This window comes from Crinia signifera, chromosome 5 (genome assembly GCF_055691185.1).
Source record: "Crinia signifera chromosome 5, ASM5569118v1, whole genome shotgun sequence".
Taxonomy (NCBI): domain Eukaryota; kingdom Metazoa; phylum Chordata; class Amphibia; order Anura; family Myobatrachidae; genus Crinia; species Crinia signifera.
Window position 1 is genome coordinate 30393452 of NC_139221.1, and position 16218 is coordinate 30409669.

At 46.3% G+C, this 16218-nt stretch overlaps 1 protein-coding gene across 48 annotated transcripts in view; it reads right to left on the bottom strand.

The window, feature by feature from the left end:
* RIMS2 (regulating synaptic membrane exocytosis 2) overlaps window positions 1-16218 on the bottom strand; it is a 558076-nt gene that overhangs the window by 49745 nt on the left and 492113 nt on the right. The window lies entirely within an intron of this gene.

Here is a 16218-nt window from a genome sequence, read left to right on the forward strand (position 1 = left end):
GTCGGCACATGTCGGCTCAAAAAACAGTGAAAAACCCATGTCGACCTTATGACCAGTCGACCTTCCTCATGTCGACATTTATGCAAATTCGACCTGAAGTCATGTCGACCTTGGCCCATGTCGACCTTAAGTCAGGTCGACCTTCCTGCCAGTCGACCTAATGACTGTAGACCTAAGTTCATTCTAATAGATGACCGCTTCCCGTTCAAATGGGGGCTGCTGTAAGTGTGGATGAGGGAGGAGCTACCTGGAGAGAGCGAGGGGCCATACAGCCTATTGCTGCAGCACTTTGGACTGGAGGGGATAAATGTACGCTGCACTCCTTCCATGTTTATCCCTGCTCCCCGGGAATGTAGATGAGGCAGCTTCAACTCTGGATCCCTAGCTGGTACCCACGTATGTTCATAGAGGCTAATGAGTGGGCTAGTCTACACAAAGGCGTGCAAGGCTACACAGGGGCGTGCAAGGCTACATAAGGAAGTGTGAGGCTATACAGGGGCATTTGGGGCTATAGACATACAGTACTGTACATTAAATATTTGCATTTTGCTTTACTTAAATAAAGAATATGATTTTACCCACAGAGCAACCGTTACATATTCACTACGTGCTGCAGATTTTGTTCATACTATGTATCCCGCTTCATGTACCAGGAATAATAATGCACATAAAAATATTCGGGTTGGAAACTCTCGTTTAGAAGACATGGACTTTACAGATCTGCAAAATGTGGACCTGACTCTGTTCACAGGCTCTGTCTCCATGCAAATCAGATATGGTTTCCTTCCAGCCAGGAATTCATTTATTAATGCAGCAGTATGTGGGACATCTGCCTGTTATAATATATCAATCATATTAGATTGCCAACTACTAGCAGACGATGCCTTGCCAAGCTATTAGGACAATGTATGAAGCTTTCTTTTGTATCTAGCTATGGCTTTACATGGAATCTTGATCCCTGTATTTTTCTGTGCATTGTGTCTCCTTCACTAAGATGTGGGTGGGATAAGGGAGATCTATTTGCACTTCCAGGTGTGCAGGGGATTACATGGAAAATCGTGAGTCTCCCTGCAGCTTTGGGGAGGCAAGAATGGTATAATATGTATATAAAACATAAATGCAGTCTGTGTCTAGACTTTGGTGGGGGACGGCATCGGGAACCGGCGAGGAGGCGTCGGGGACCCGGGGAGAGCTCTGTTAGAAGGGGATGCGCGTGCGTCTCGTGTGCGCGCATCCCATTCCGGCGGCTGGTGGGGGCTGGTGGTTGGAGATCCGACCGCCAGCCCCTGCAAGGATAAAAGGCGCTCTATCTGTATGTGATCCTTTACAATACTGCAATAATCTGCAGTCGCAGAGGGAATTGATAAGCCAACAATTGGGAAACTGTAGGATGAATCGCATAAGCCATCCAACCTGAATTAGCCCCCATGTCCTTAATAGAGAAGGGCAACAACTGACTCCAGACTGCGCTCTTGTTCCATGCTGAGTAATGGCCCAGGAACGGCTCTTGCACTGTGTATACTTATTTTTGCATTATTTCCATTTGGGGATGTTTAAGACTGAGCATTAATAATTTTAATTATAATTTTTTTTTTTATGCTTTAGCTATTAAAATATGAAAACTTGATAGTTTTTTAAAAATAAATCCCCCCAAACAATAACTAACCACCGCCCCACAGTAAAACCCATTTTTGGGACTGAACCATGTGCAACAGAACACAACCTTTCAATACACTAACTATTACCATGATGGAGGCTCGAGGCACGGGACAACGGCAGTAGCACCTAGAGAACAGATACACAGTACTGTACATTGTTTTTGTATTTTGCATAATGGATGTAACTATTGGGCATACTTTAATACTGTACTGAAGTGATGCGTTTGAGCCTGGGTTATTGCTTATGCTTGTAATACGGTCAGATTCACAATACAATTGTATCATTTAACAGTGAAATGTCTAGAGCTACAGTAGGGGGTTAATGGTCTCATTACCTTTTATAGAGCAATTAGTTCAGTAAATTGTATTGTATCCTTATTAAAGTAAGTCCCGGCATCTCCAGCCACAAAAGTATGAGAACAGTAAAATAGGCCAAGTCAGGCCATGAATAATTAAGCCCCCCCCCCCCCATAAAACTGCTAATGGAACTCAAGCGCACTAAAGCATAAAGTATTAACTACGGCGTGTTAAATACTCGTGTCTTATAATTGTAACAAAAATTCAATATATCCCTAAAAATCCCGTCAGTAACTAAATATTTGAAATTCACAAATGAAAAAAAATAATAATAATAATAGAATAATTTGCATAGGATTACTTGCAAATTAACCATTTATTTTGGAAACCAATTTATAGTAATTTTCCAAGGAAACAAATGGCTCCAGCGCTCTTATGCTCCTTTCAGACCGCACTTATTACCCATTATATTGACGTTTTTTTACAGTTTTAAAACGGTAATATGTGCAGTCTGAAAGGTCCAAATTGAATTTACCGGTTTAAAAAAATGGTAGTATTTCAAAACAGTAAAAAAGCAGGGTCCTACCCGTTTCAGACCCTTTTTTTTTTTCAGTCTGAATAGTGTGAAATGGTATTTAGGACCCTGGCAGTAGTGAGCACTGAGATGGTCCCGCTCTGTGCATATCTAATGAGTGGGACCCAGCGCAGTGAATATTTAGTGAGCGGGTCCTCGCTCATTCCATATGCAGGGGGCGGGGACCCGCTCATTAAATATTCACTGCACTGTGTCCCGCTCATTAGATATGCATAGAGCTGGACCTCAATGGCAGTGCTCATTGCTTCGATGCTGCTTTCACACCGCAAAACCTGCTTAGACCCGGGTAATATGTGCGGTCTAAAAGGGGCATAACCTGCTTTAACCCATTTTAAGAAACGTTTTCAATACCGGGTCTAAGCAGGTTTTGCGGTGTGAAAGCAGCATCACTGGATGATTGGGATTGATAGGGTAATGTGGGAAGCATTCCACTATGTTTGCAGGCATAGTACTAAGTACTAAGCGGTTAGTGTGTCAAGCAGGGAAAATAGGGAAGTGGATTGTGAAGTTGCCTGTAGCAACCGTATGGATGTTGGGAGGTTATCCTCTGCAATCTGCATTATTCTTTTTTTTTAAAGAAGTGTTAAACATGACCACACCCACTGGGAAGTGTCCACACCCTCCAAGTGCATGAGTACAACCACAATGACAGGCACACACTCAATCCCATTTCTGGGGGTTATTCAGATCAGTGGCGTAGCTACGTTTTGGGCGCCTCCCCGCCGTTAGGGGGGGCGCCCATACCCACCCCCCGCCGCCGCCCCGTCGAGCACACCCCCCCCACCGCCTATGCTAACCCCCTCCCCCGCAGTCTTACCTATCGCGCTGGTCCCGGCGGCTCCGTCCGTTCATTTGCTGAGGACCACCACAAAATGGCCGCCCCCGTACAGCAGACAGTTTCAGAGAACTGTTTGCTATATGGGGGCGGCCATTTTGTTGTGGTCCTCATCAGAAGAACGGAGCCGCCGGGACCAGCAAGATACGTAAGTCTGCGGGGGATTGGGGGGGGGGGGGGAACTATAGCACCGCAGCCCCCGGCGCCCCCACATGCACAGCGCCCCCCGCGGTGGCGGGGGCTGCGGTGCTATAGTTACGCCCCTGATTCAGATCTGATCGCTGGTGTGCGAATTCACAAGTTGATTGATTATGGAAGCCTGTGCATGCATGTACGGATCGTAGGGCACATGTGCGAGATAAAACAGCGTAAAAAAATCAGCGATTACGCTATTTGCTATCCCCTTGGAAGTTGATTGACAGGAAGCCGCCGTATGTGAGTGTTGACCTGCCATTTTCTGGGAATGGCAGGAAAAACGGAGGCTTGCCCAGGTAATGTCAGCGCCAGCCTCGATCAGATGTGGAAGTGTCGAGGTTACGCACAAACTGCAAAAATGGGGTCCGCCCAGCATTTCATAGGGGTGTGTACAAAAACGTTGGGCAAACACCTGCGAACGCAAGCGGCTGACATCACATGACACCAGCTCCCGCCCCCATCTCCGTCCAGGATAAGTAACTATAGACTTACTATGATCTACGCAGGGAGGAAACATTATTTGATGGTGGTGAGCGACCTTTCCTCTGTGTGGCCACATGCTAGTGCGGGGATCTGCTCGGGGTGGGGGAGGGTGGGGATGTGGCATGCATGCGGCGGAGGGTGTTTACCTGCTCGATGGGCAGTGAATACACATTGCCTAGCCAGCAGGTCTGAATTGGACCCAATTAAAGCCAATGTCAAGCGTTTGAACCAATTACATTCAATCACATCAAAAAAATTCCCATTAAGGCAAAAAGTTCCAAACACGGTTATTCTGCCAAAGGCTATACTATACGTTTATAGAAGGCTCCTGATTCATGCTATACACTGGTAGCTATTTGTGATGTACAACTAGCGGCTGAGAATATGATAGAACGATGAGAGTGTGTAAACAAGCCATTGAAATGAGTTGTATTGCGTCCTGCCACGTCTTTGCTGCTGCCTCACCCACCGCACACCAGAGCCAGCTCAGTAGGCAGCACAAAGACGGCCCAAAAACAACCACTTTAGTGTATCGTACAGTGAGGGCTCATTGCTCTTTTACTAATGCAAGGTATTGTAGAGTAAAGAGAGAAAAGCATTGGTTTGCCAGCAAAACTGAAGGGACAGGTGTGAGACCGGGTTGATATTTATAAGCCCTTTCTCTTCAGCAGACATATATAGTTTGGCGAGGCAGGGGAACATCAGCATATTCATACGGATGCTGTAAGCTGCAGGTGTATTTATAGCGGATTCACAGCTGCTGCTCATTCTAACCAATTCCTTCATTCTGACAGTAATAGGAGAGAGACAGGACGGTTTGAAAGCGTGCCTCGGGGTACTGAGGTGCGGAGAACGTTATCTGCCATTCCGATGGGAGGAGGAGGAGCAACCAGATCATCTACCTTCATGAAAATTAGCAGGTAGAGAACGATTTGTGAAGATGAGCAATCTAAAATAAGAATATATGTAATGCACTAGCCCATAAGAAATATGCATCCTATGTAATAATGGCTTGGTGTCTGGGAAGAGTACAGTGACTCCTGTATACTGAATTGCACAAATTTGTTGTGCTTTGGAGAGAATATTTAGCCATTCACAACAATCTGGATTAGTGACAAGAGGTGTATCTAACATGGGCCCTTATTCTGATTGAGTCAGACGGCTGCTTGTGCGGTCGGACGGCCGATGTTTGGTGTTTGTGCATGTGCGAACGCGTCGCATGTCTAACCACGGAGTGAGGTCTGTGCAGAAAATGATCGTACGGAACCATTCCGAGCAGAGGATGGAGAGGGGCGTGAAGGGCTGTTTGGGCTCATTACCATATGCGTACGCCCCGCGTTTTATGGGAGTTCCCATGAAAACGCTGGGCGTACGTATGGTAATCCGGCCGTGGCGCACGTGTGGGGGGGACATATGACATAGCCGGATGCCAGTTGCCCACCCATATCCCTGCTTTCATACGGAAAAATGTCTAAGTGGTCTAGAGCACTCAGTGCTGCCTGACCGCTCGGTCCATCATTTGGTGGTCGGCGACCATCGGAGGATGGGGGAGGTTCCCACAGATGGAGGAGGTGTTCACATGAAACATCCACTCACGCTCCGTTCGCTCGGCGTCTTACCGCATTCGGACGGTGTGAGCGATCCGTACGGTAGGCGGGGCTAAGAACACTCGGTTCCTGTGCGAAATGCGCATCCGACCGAATCAACTAGAATAAGGGCCATGGTGTAGCTCATTTACTGAACACAGGACCAACCACCAGGACTGGCTCTGACTAAATAAATGCCCTAGGCAAAATTATGTGTCCCCAGCCATCAAATCTCCCCCACCTTCTGTCCCCAGCCATCAAGTCTCTCCACCTTGTGTGTATCCAGTCATCAAGTCTCTACCCTTTGTGTGTCTCCAGCAATCACATCTCTAAGACAGTGATTTTCAACCTTTTTACCTTGAACACTAAATAAGATTTTAAAATTGCCAAGGCAGACCATGAGATCCCCATAGGCCAAAACACATTGGCCCCCCACAGGAAAAAAAAACAAAAAACCTAGTGATAAAACAATCACACTGGTCCCCACAGGTAACAAAAATAATATACATTGGCCCTTTACATGAAAAGAAGACCAGTAAATAACAGTTGAACTGGTGGTGGCTGTAAACTGGTTTTGGCATCTCTAGATCTGGGGGGCACACTTGAGAACAGCTCAAGGCACACTAGTGTGCCACGACCCAGTGGATGACAAACATTGTTCTAAGAGAATTGATTTTTTTTCCATAAGAAGAATACAGTGTCCACCGCCGTGAATGGTTCGGACTAGTGAAAAAATAAATAAAAGCTACCCAATCTGTTCTTCTGCCTTTTCTCTATCAGACTAGGCTTAGAGGGCTAGGCTTGGTTATCAGTTTGGAAGGGAGTAGGGAACCTGCCTTTACAGAGTACTTTCTAGGAGACCCTGAAAGGGAGAACAAAGGGGCAAGTACAAGGGGCATGGAGACGCCCTCATTGCCCCACCTCCCAGAGCAGAATCTTGTGATTTACACCATCGCTAGAATGGATGGAACCAGGATGAGGCCATTTGAACTGCATTGTGTCATCAATTGCTCTACCGCTTTACTGGGAAAGTGGACAGAATCCAAGAGAGTGTTCTAATCTCCGGTTATACCCAGTCGCGCTAAGAGAGGGGGGAGGTACTAATTACCTGGGCCCAGTGGGCCCTGTTCCCTAGCAGCAGCTCTTCTCAACCCAGCAAATGCTACTGTTTGCTGGACTGCAGTGTGGCCAGGGAGGGGCTTAAAGTGATATTTCTTCTGTATTTTATTCTAAGCGTGCATGGTCACGCCTCCCTCAGTTAGGCCACACCCCCTGCAATGTACCTGGGCCCTGCCAGGCTCTCTAGTGCCCTAGTTAAACCAGGAGAAATCTGCAGGACTCAGAAATCTCCTGCATTCCAGGTGAGTAGTAAAGCGTGAGGTGCGGGAGGAGAAGACAGGGACTAGACTAGGCGTAAATAGGTTTTGTCCGTTAGAAGCTACCTAGATTTGTGGTGCAAAAGGAAAGGAATGGGTTAGTTTGCACAACATATGTTTGCAAATGCAGCTTAGTAACATAGGGATACATATGTCAGGGGAACCACTATGTGTATGCCCCTGAGATAACAAGGTAATCTGTGCAATTCTATAAACCACACATGCCTCTTACTAGAGAACCCTCCAGATCTCCTGCACAACACACTTCATCCTATTCAGCCCAGAAGTGGATGTGCCCAGCAATGAATTTCCCACCAGACTCTATTCTGTACGTGATTCATTTGGCTATTTGAAAGGAAACTACTGTATAAGGACCACCCATAATATGTAACAAAGTTGTGTACCTTTATTAGCAATTATATATATATATATATATATATATATATATATATATAATTCTGAGTCTGTATAATCAGCAACAAAATAGTTGCATATCACAGGAAAACCGACGTTTCGGGACTCTCTGGTCCTGTTTTCAAGGTGTGAGAACAAATAATAAGGGAAACAATTGACCTTATATCCCAGAGAGAAAAGAAGGGTGTGGTATATGGTCCCGATTGGCCGGACTCAGACAGTGGGGCGAGTGCAACAAAGCCCCTTGCGGGCTCAATGCGTCGCCACGCTGCGGGCACGGTGGCTCGCTACACTCACCACCTATTCGATTCTCCCTCTATGGGGGCCATGGATCCCCACGAGGGAGAATAGCCGGTGGCCGTCGGGACCCTGAGTGTCGGGGTTTTGACTGTCGGGATCCCGACGTTGGGTAAATGACTGTCGAGATCCAGACTGTCGTGACCCCATCCTGCACCCGTTCTCTCCATGATTGCATAGGGTACTCTATGTAGAGTAACAATCCAATAGGTTGCTCATTTGGATAAAAGGTTCAACCGATCTCTACCACTTGGATCCATAAACCTTAATGTTTTGGGATCGATTCCCCGGCAATTCTTACAATGTCTTGGGACACTATGGTAATCTCTTATTTTTATATTCTGGATATATTCTAATGTTCTAGGATACGGATCTTCAATACTCTTTTTCGTCTTCCCGACATATCTTTTACCATAACATTTTTACCGACATATCATTAGGTATGTTGCGTTACAAATATACCCCTTTACCATATATTCACTGATCATGGTTTTTTTTAAAAAAGGTTTGAATCCATATGGGCAGACTCTGCAGCCTAAAATAATTATCTTTTAAAAATAAAACGCACCAGTCATTTCTTTCATGATGTCCCGTTGCCATTGGTAACATACTGTACTACTGTAGGTGAAAGATAACTTTTCAGGGTTCTTGCTAATCTAAACACTATTTCAGGTTTCTAGGAAACAACAGTTGCTGAAATAGAATCCATCTGGATCACATACCAATATTTATTAAGTATATGGGCCAAATGTAATAGGGTGAGAGTTTCAGAAAGTGAGAGATTTTGGGAGAGTTTTCCCCTTTTATTTAAAGCAGCAATCAATTACACTGCAAAACCAGGTTGATTTTGCCAAGTAATTGATTGCTGCTTTAAAAAACATGGGAAAACTCTCCCAAAATCTCTCACTTTCTGAAACTCTCACCCTATTACATTTGGCCCTTTATCTCACAGTATTACTTGTGACGCTATATGAAATGACAAACGGACTTCTGAATGTATTTATATCAGGCATGTCCAAACTGTGGCCCTCCAGCTGTTGCGAAACTACACATCCCAGCATGCCTTGCAATAGTTTTAGCACTCCCTAATAGCAAAACTGCGGCAAAGGCATGATGGGAATTGTAGTTGCACAACAGCTGGAGGGCCATAGTTTGGACATGCCTACTTTATATTATATATACATACACATTTATACAGGTTGAGTCTCCCACATGCCAAAACAATTATTTTTGAGTGCGAATTAGTGACATTTCTGCTTTCTCATGGTTCATTGTACAGATATAGGCCCTCATTCTGGTTCGGGAACTCACTCGCACGTTCGCACAGGGACTTCGATGGTGAAACTCTTTGCATGCGAACATGTGCACCCAGGAAAATGCTGGGTGTAGCCCATGTGAACGCATGCGGGCACCTGGATTCTGGGGCGGGCGGCTGATGTCAGCAAAGACTCACTTAGATTTGCGAGCACCAGGGCCGGCGCCACCACTAGGCAGCTTTAGGGCGGTAGTGAGCTGGAGGGCGGTAGTGAGCTGGAGGGCGGTAGTGAGCTTTAGGGCGGTAGTGAGCTGGAGGGTGGTAGTGAGCTTTAGGGCGGTAGTGAGCTGGAGGGCGGTAGTGAGCTGGAGGGCGGTAGTGAGCAGCAGCAGCAGAGCTTCCGCCGGCGCCGAGGAGAGCAGCAAGAAAGCGGCTATCGTATTTATTTTGTGTTTAGACTTTGGTCCCATCCTCAAGAAATCTGATTATGATCTGTAATTTATTTTTCAAATAAAGCAACATCTTTAACCCCAAAGCCCTTCTGGCCCTGAGCATTGCAGGAATGGATGACGTAACCTACTTTACATGTGTGCATATGGTTAGTGTAATAGATGCAGCCCTTTTACATATACACATATGACTGTATTTCCATGTGCCGGAATCGGAATAATATGTATGTCAGTGCCCCACATATACAGTAGCTCTGCTTTAAGCAACGCAGCACCACCCACACACAGTATGTCACACACTTATTTGTTGAGGACATGTTTGAAATCATCTGGATCAGAACGTTGAGTGAGAAAGATTTCTTAGAACATTCTGCAGTTCCGCACGTGATCAGCTGATGGATAGAGTACAGTATGGTCTTGTTTTTACAGTGATAATGACAATATGGCAAGGCGTAAAACCACAGCGTGTCAACGTTTCACACCTAATAGGATATATCAGCTTGTGCAACGCAAGTGTCATTAAATTAAGGTGAGAGATAAAATGTCATAAAGTGGGGGATACCTGTGGTTCATGACGTTACAGCACATTCAATTCACCTTCTTTACTAAACAGTAAGGGCCAGATGTACAGTAATAGGGTGTCAGAATCAGAATGTGAGAGCTTTTCGGAGAGTTTTCTTATTGTTTTAAAGCGGCAATCATTTACATGGCAAAATCAACCTGGTTTGGCTGTGTAACTGATTGCCGCTTTAAAACAATGGGAAAACTATCCCAAAATGTCTCCCTTTCTGATTCGTACACCCTATTACATTTGGCCCTAAAAGATTAATTATGTGTATTGGATTCTTTGGCTGCATACACACTACAGTATATTTGCGGTTAGGTAGACCGTAGTTGAGCTCCTTTGTTTTCCTATTTTCCAACGGCAGTGCTAATTTCTGTCACTGGAAATCATTAACATAGACATATAATCAACGCAAAGCACCACTATTTATAGAGTGAACATATCGCATCTACTGTAGGCATAGTTACCTACCCTCCTGCATTCTGCAGGAGACTCCCTGAAATACCAGCAATCTCCCTCTCTCCCTCATTAGTCTAGCAATCTCCCTCATGTCAGCTAGCCCACATTACACTAATGCTGTGTACACACGGTCCGATTTCCTTTCCGATGTTGACGATATAGTCAACATCGGATCGGCATCGGATCAACATCGGATGCAGATCGCAAGGGTTTTAACCCTTGCGATCCCGATCCGATTCCGATGCGCGTTCACGTATCGGAAGCCAGAAAGTCTTGGCTGCCTTGTCTATATAGTGCAGATCTGCACTATATAGTCAAGATAGGATGCAAATCGGATGTGCCTTAAGATCCTATCCATGATCCTATCTGATCAGATCGTGGATAGGATCTTAAGGCACATCTAACGTGTGTACACACCATTACATTTATAAAAAAAAAAAGGAATGAGAGACAGATACATTTACATTGAATCATCAGCACCATTTCCCAGCACGTTACCAAGTATAGTAGCTCTTACTAACTGCTTTGGGGCTCATCTACATTTGGATATAAGTGGATATAAGTCACTAACGCTTCTAGGTGCCACGTTCACAATCTCTCCATATATGAAACTAGACACGCCCTTTGGGTGGAGCATGACACGCCCTTTGGGTGGAGCATGACAAGCCCCCTCAATGGGGCGCTGTGCAAAATTTCACTACCTACTATAATCTCCCTGAAACTCGTTTTCAAAATTAGGCAGGTATGACTGCAGGCGAAGGTTTTTAACATCTTTCACAGTGTACATTAGGGTATGATTCTGATAGTGGAAACAAATTACGTAAGGAGTCATTTTGGGCCTACAGTAATTCAGAGTGGGGCGGCAGTATGGCATTTCATGCAGATTCACGAATATGCGACTGCACAGGGTAAGTTCTGCACATGAGCATATCCGACCTTGCGTTGTGGCCTGCAGTTCCCATTTTTCGCTTTCTGATTGACAAGTGTTAAGGGGTTGAGCAAGGGGAGGCCTGCGTACTCAGAAATGTGGGGTGTCCAGGGTTTCTGGCCATGCAGAACCCCGCTTCCGTCGGTCAGCTCAGTAATACCCCTTTTACACCGCGTCGAAACTCCGGGTCTCCGGCGGGTCAGAGGCGGTGTAAATCTGTCACGCCGTGGGGGGGCGTCTATGTCGACATAGGTCACAATTTTGACTGTCAGCCAATAGTTGTCGGTATTTTGACCGTCGGTAAATTGACGGCATCCCTGCTTTCATGAGCCAATGCGTTTCCATCCATCTCTGAGCAAACCATTTTACACTGCAATTAGATTTGAAGTAGGGCTCGACCCTCCTGAATCTAAATCTCTGCACATAATACATACTTGCCAACCCTCCCGGAATGGCCAGGAGGCTCCCGCAAATCGGGTCCACCTCCCGGCCCCCCAGGAAGGTGGGCAAGTCTCCTGCATACCCCCGCAGTCCCCGTAACCAGTGGCGTAACAATAAATGATGCGCCTCCCCCCGCCGGGAACAGTTCGGCGCCCCCCTCCCCGGGAAGTCCCGTCCCCCCCCAGTAAAGACCCCCTCCTCCCTCCGCCCTGCCTTACTTCTCCGTGATGGCCTGCCGCCACATTCCACTGGCGCAGCAGATGCGGCGGCAGGTGGCAGCGTAGTAATAGCCCCGCAAAACTGGACGCCCACACTCTGCTGTCACGGGGTCTGCGGCGCTATTGTTATGCCACTGGCTGCAACCCCCTTCCCTGCAGGGGCTAAAATTATGCGAATCGTGTAATTTCAGTTCCTCCCCCAAACTGCAGACCAGCGAATTGCCACTTTTGGCTGCCATGGGGGTGGGGCTTGGTGACATTAGCTTCTCCCGGAGAGGAGTGACAAAATGTAGGCAAGTATGATATAATATATCTGCTCCAATAGCAGCGCAGCATAGCTGTGCCCGGGTGTAACCTCAGAATCATTGGCCAAGCGGGAGACATGGCCACCTTTCCGGAGTGCCGGGACCACCAGCCAATTTTCGGGAGGTTCCTGGCCAATCTGGATACCATCATTTGCAAAACAAAATGTTAATAGAAAACTAATGCTAAATAATAAATACTATATAACGCTTTACATCCGCCAACGCCAGAGGGTATAAAATGTACCAGGCACAAGACACCGCACTTGTTTTCTCCCACCCGACCAGACAATACCACCGTCTCTGTAGCAGCCTGAGTTTTATGTTCATGAAATTGGGACAAGGTTTCTGCTCCTTGAGCTTGTTGCATAATAACAACATTACTCCTGCCTTCTATAATAGGTACTTCAGACTAAGATCATCCATTTGGATTATGCAACAAACCTCAAGATCCCAATACCGCTAATGAGAGCGGGACTATGGGCTGGCACTGAAGTACCTTTCCCATATCAATGTTTAATGGGCACAGACTTCACGAATATAAAATATGAAATGTGTCTTCATTTCACACTAACAAGCACATGGCCGGTTTAAAGCAATTTAAGGTTTTCATTATACAAGATTCTTGGGTACTTGTTTCCTAGCACGGCGCCCGTCGAGTCTATCGCATACCATTACCTTAAGGTACTGTATGCGATGGGACCCGATCAGAGCTGATATCAGGCTTTTTAAACTTTTCTGTACAATGCTGTACAATTTTAACATCGCGTCGCATCGACTGCCATTACAATGGCAGGCGATGCAATGCGACAAGACCCGATTTAGCATTGTAAAGCCACCCTGATGGCTAATTAGTATGTTAAATGGACCCCCAGACCCGATTTTTAATTGTACACCCACCCTGATGGGTGATTAATATGTGAAATGCACCCCATTTTTTCCGACACCCCCACTATGAACGCCAAACCGAAGCGTGGCGAGCGCAGCGATCCCCCCGAGGGGACGCGTAATACATGTGAAGTCATCCGCGTCCGCTCGCCACGCTTCGGACACGGTGGCTCCCTGCGCTCACCACACTATATAAGATCAACTCCACGCCGACGTGGATAGTGGGGGAATGAAAAGGTCGGAGGACGCGTACCGCCGCCCCTCGCGGGCTCACTGCGCTCGCCACGCTTCGGGTTGGCGTTGATAGTGGGGGTGGCGTGAACAATGAGGGTGCATTTCACAGATTAATCACCCATCAGGGTGGGTGTACAATTAAAAATCGGGTATGATCGCATCGCATGGCATGCGATCGGGTCGCATGCGATGCGACCAGATCAGATAGACCCGATGCCATAAGATCATTATCGTGGGCACCGTGCTAGGAAACAAGTACCGATTCTTGTTTGAGATGATTAATAGAACGGAGACTGTGGGACTCATTCACTAACATACTGTAGGTGCAAAGTACTAAGGGGTTTACTTACTGAGGGAAATTCTATTGAAGGTGGGATGTCGCTATGGGCAACCAATCAGAATCTACTTATTTATTTATTTAACACCTTCTAGAAGATAATAGGTACAATCTCATTGGTTATATTAAAACAGGGAATGCTATTTATGTAAAGAGTTAATGTTTCTAACATTAATGTGTGTGATGACTTATACCCCTGTTACACCAAAATCCCGGATCCGACCCGGTATTTGGAACACGGTTCTAAGCCCAGCACCAAGGTAAGCTGCTGGGTTGTTCTCAGCCTCTGTGCACTACTCCCCTAATCCCCTTCCGTGAGGTGAATGGATGCCGCACACAGGCATCCATTCACCCCCACCCTGCCTCCGCTGCTGTCTGCAGAATACAGTAGACAGCAGCAGAGGCTGTGTGCGCCCCCCGCCCAACCTCCATGTTGACCGATGCTGTGGTCCGGAGGCTGGACCTCCCCATTGCTGTAAATGGGAGCCAGGACGGATGATCCGGCATACCTATTTACACTGCCCACTACCCAGGTCCTGCCTTTGTTCCACCCTGGTCAGGACCTGGGTAGAAGTTCTGTGTAAATGGATACGGGTTGACACCTTTTAGAACGCCGCTGACCCGGGTCCACGAAGTAAAATCCCAGGTTTTTGCGGCGGTGTAATGGGGTATTAGAAGCAGAAGACAGGTTTCACCCAGTCTAACCCTTTGAATCACCTGCAGCCTGGTTTCAGTTTAGCACGCCTCACTTCTAATGCGGCCTCGCTGCATGACCAGCTTATACACTGAGCAGTCACTGATCATCTCCCATCTCCTCAGTGAGCATATTATCTACAGTACAATACAAATGGCCATATATGGGGATGACTGCACCAGACTGAAATTACCACTTGGTACAATGGGTTATGAGCAATATTATACTGTATACTAGTTAAAAGCCTGTCAAAATGATGGCTTAAAGCCCCCATACACTATACAATTTAGGCACAATTTCACCCGATTCTAGCGACTCGACCAAGAGATCAGGTAAAATCGGGCCAAATCGCATATGTAAGACATTCGATCCGATGCACAGTCCCGTGTGCACCGGATCAGAGTCGGACAGGCTGCACATAAGATAAGTCGTATTTGCAGCGGCTGCCCATTCTTTGGAATGATTTTTTAAAATTCTTCTGACCCCGTCTGAAGCTCCCTGGGAGTTACATGCAAAAAATGGCACATCAAAGTGCCAAATTGTAAGTGAGACCACCCGGGGAGCTGCTGGGGGAACTCAGGGAAATTGGGTCCGACTTTGGGCAAGTCAGCCTAGTGTATGGGGGGCCTAAGTCCATATCTGCTGCTACCTGCAATCTCTGCCTTCACAGCTCCCTCTGTCCATATCCAGGAAGTTTGCAACATATCATTTTTGTTTCACTTTCTGTTTAAAAGTAATTTAGGGTGTTGCATTACCTCTAGAGGTCACTGGCGGTACTTCACCTAAAAAAAAGGTGAGGATTTATCCTTTTATATATAGTGATGACTATAGACAGGATTATATGCAACATAAAAAGCTGCAAATATGCATGAAAATTTTTAAAATATACTACATTTTTAACTTATTTATAAAAAAATCAGCATAGAAAAAGTTGCAAATAAACCTCAAAAATAGGCCCACAGCATCTGCAGATATCTAGTGCTGTACCCAGGATTTTTTTGTCTTCCTGGCTGCTACAGCAGACTGCAGCGTCCTAGGCTCTTCTGGCATCAACTACACGGACCCTCATCTCCAGCGCCGATGGATCAAATGTCAGCTTAGCATGTGAGGGAGCGGCGCAGTGGAAGGCTTCCTCCCTGCGCCGCACACTCACTGTGACACAGCATTTCCTCTGCGCTGCGTGATGTCAAAACCCTTCCACCCGCCTCCTCTGCTGCAGAAGTCTGTCTCTTGGTGTAAAGTCCCAGGCCAGGGGCAGGCAAAGGTTTAGGAGATTCGTAATGGCATCCGCCCCGACTGACTTTTATCAACATGGATTGGCAGCCTAGAGCAGTGTCAGACATAGCGTACATCCAAGGTTCCCCACACTGCGCACATATTGCCCCAGCCTGCACACTCTACCACTACCTGGCCAGCAGCAGCAGCAGTGCAAAGCAGTGCCGTGATTTGTATGTAGAATAGGCGGGGCCTAAAATATGCACCATCACTAGATTTTAGGTTAAATATGCAATAACCAGTGAGAATGGGCAAAATATGCAAATACATATGCAAATATGCAAATGCATATAATCCTGTCTCTAGTGATAACAGATATAGACAAAAGTCGACTAGTAATAACACTACAAATAACCACAGCAAATTCACAGCAATCGCAAACCTTATGCATTGCCTTAAAAAAATACAAAATATGTGAGTGCTTGTCAGGTGGTTGC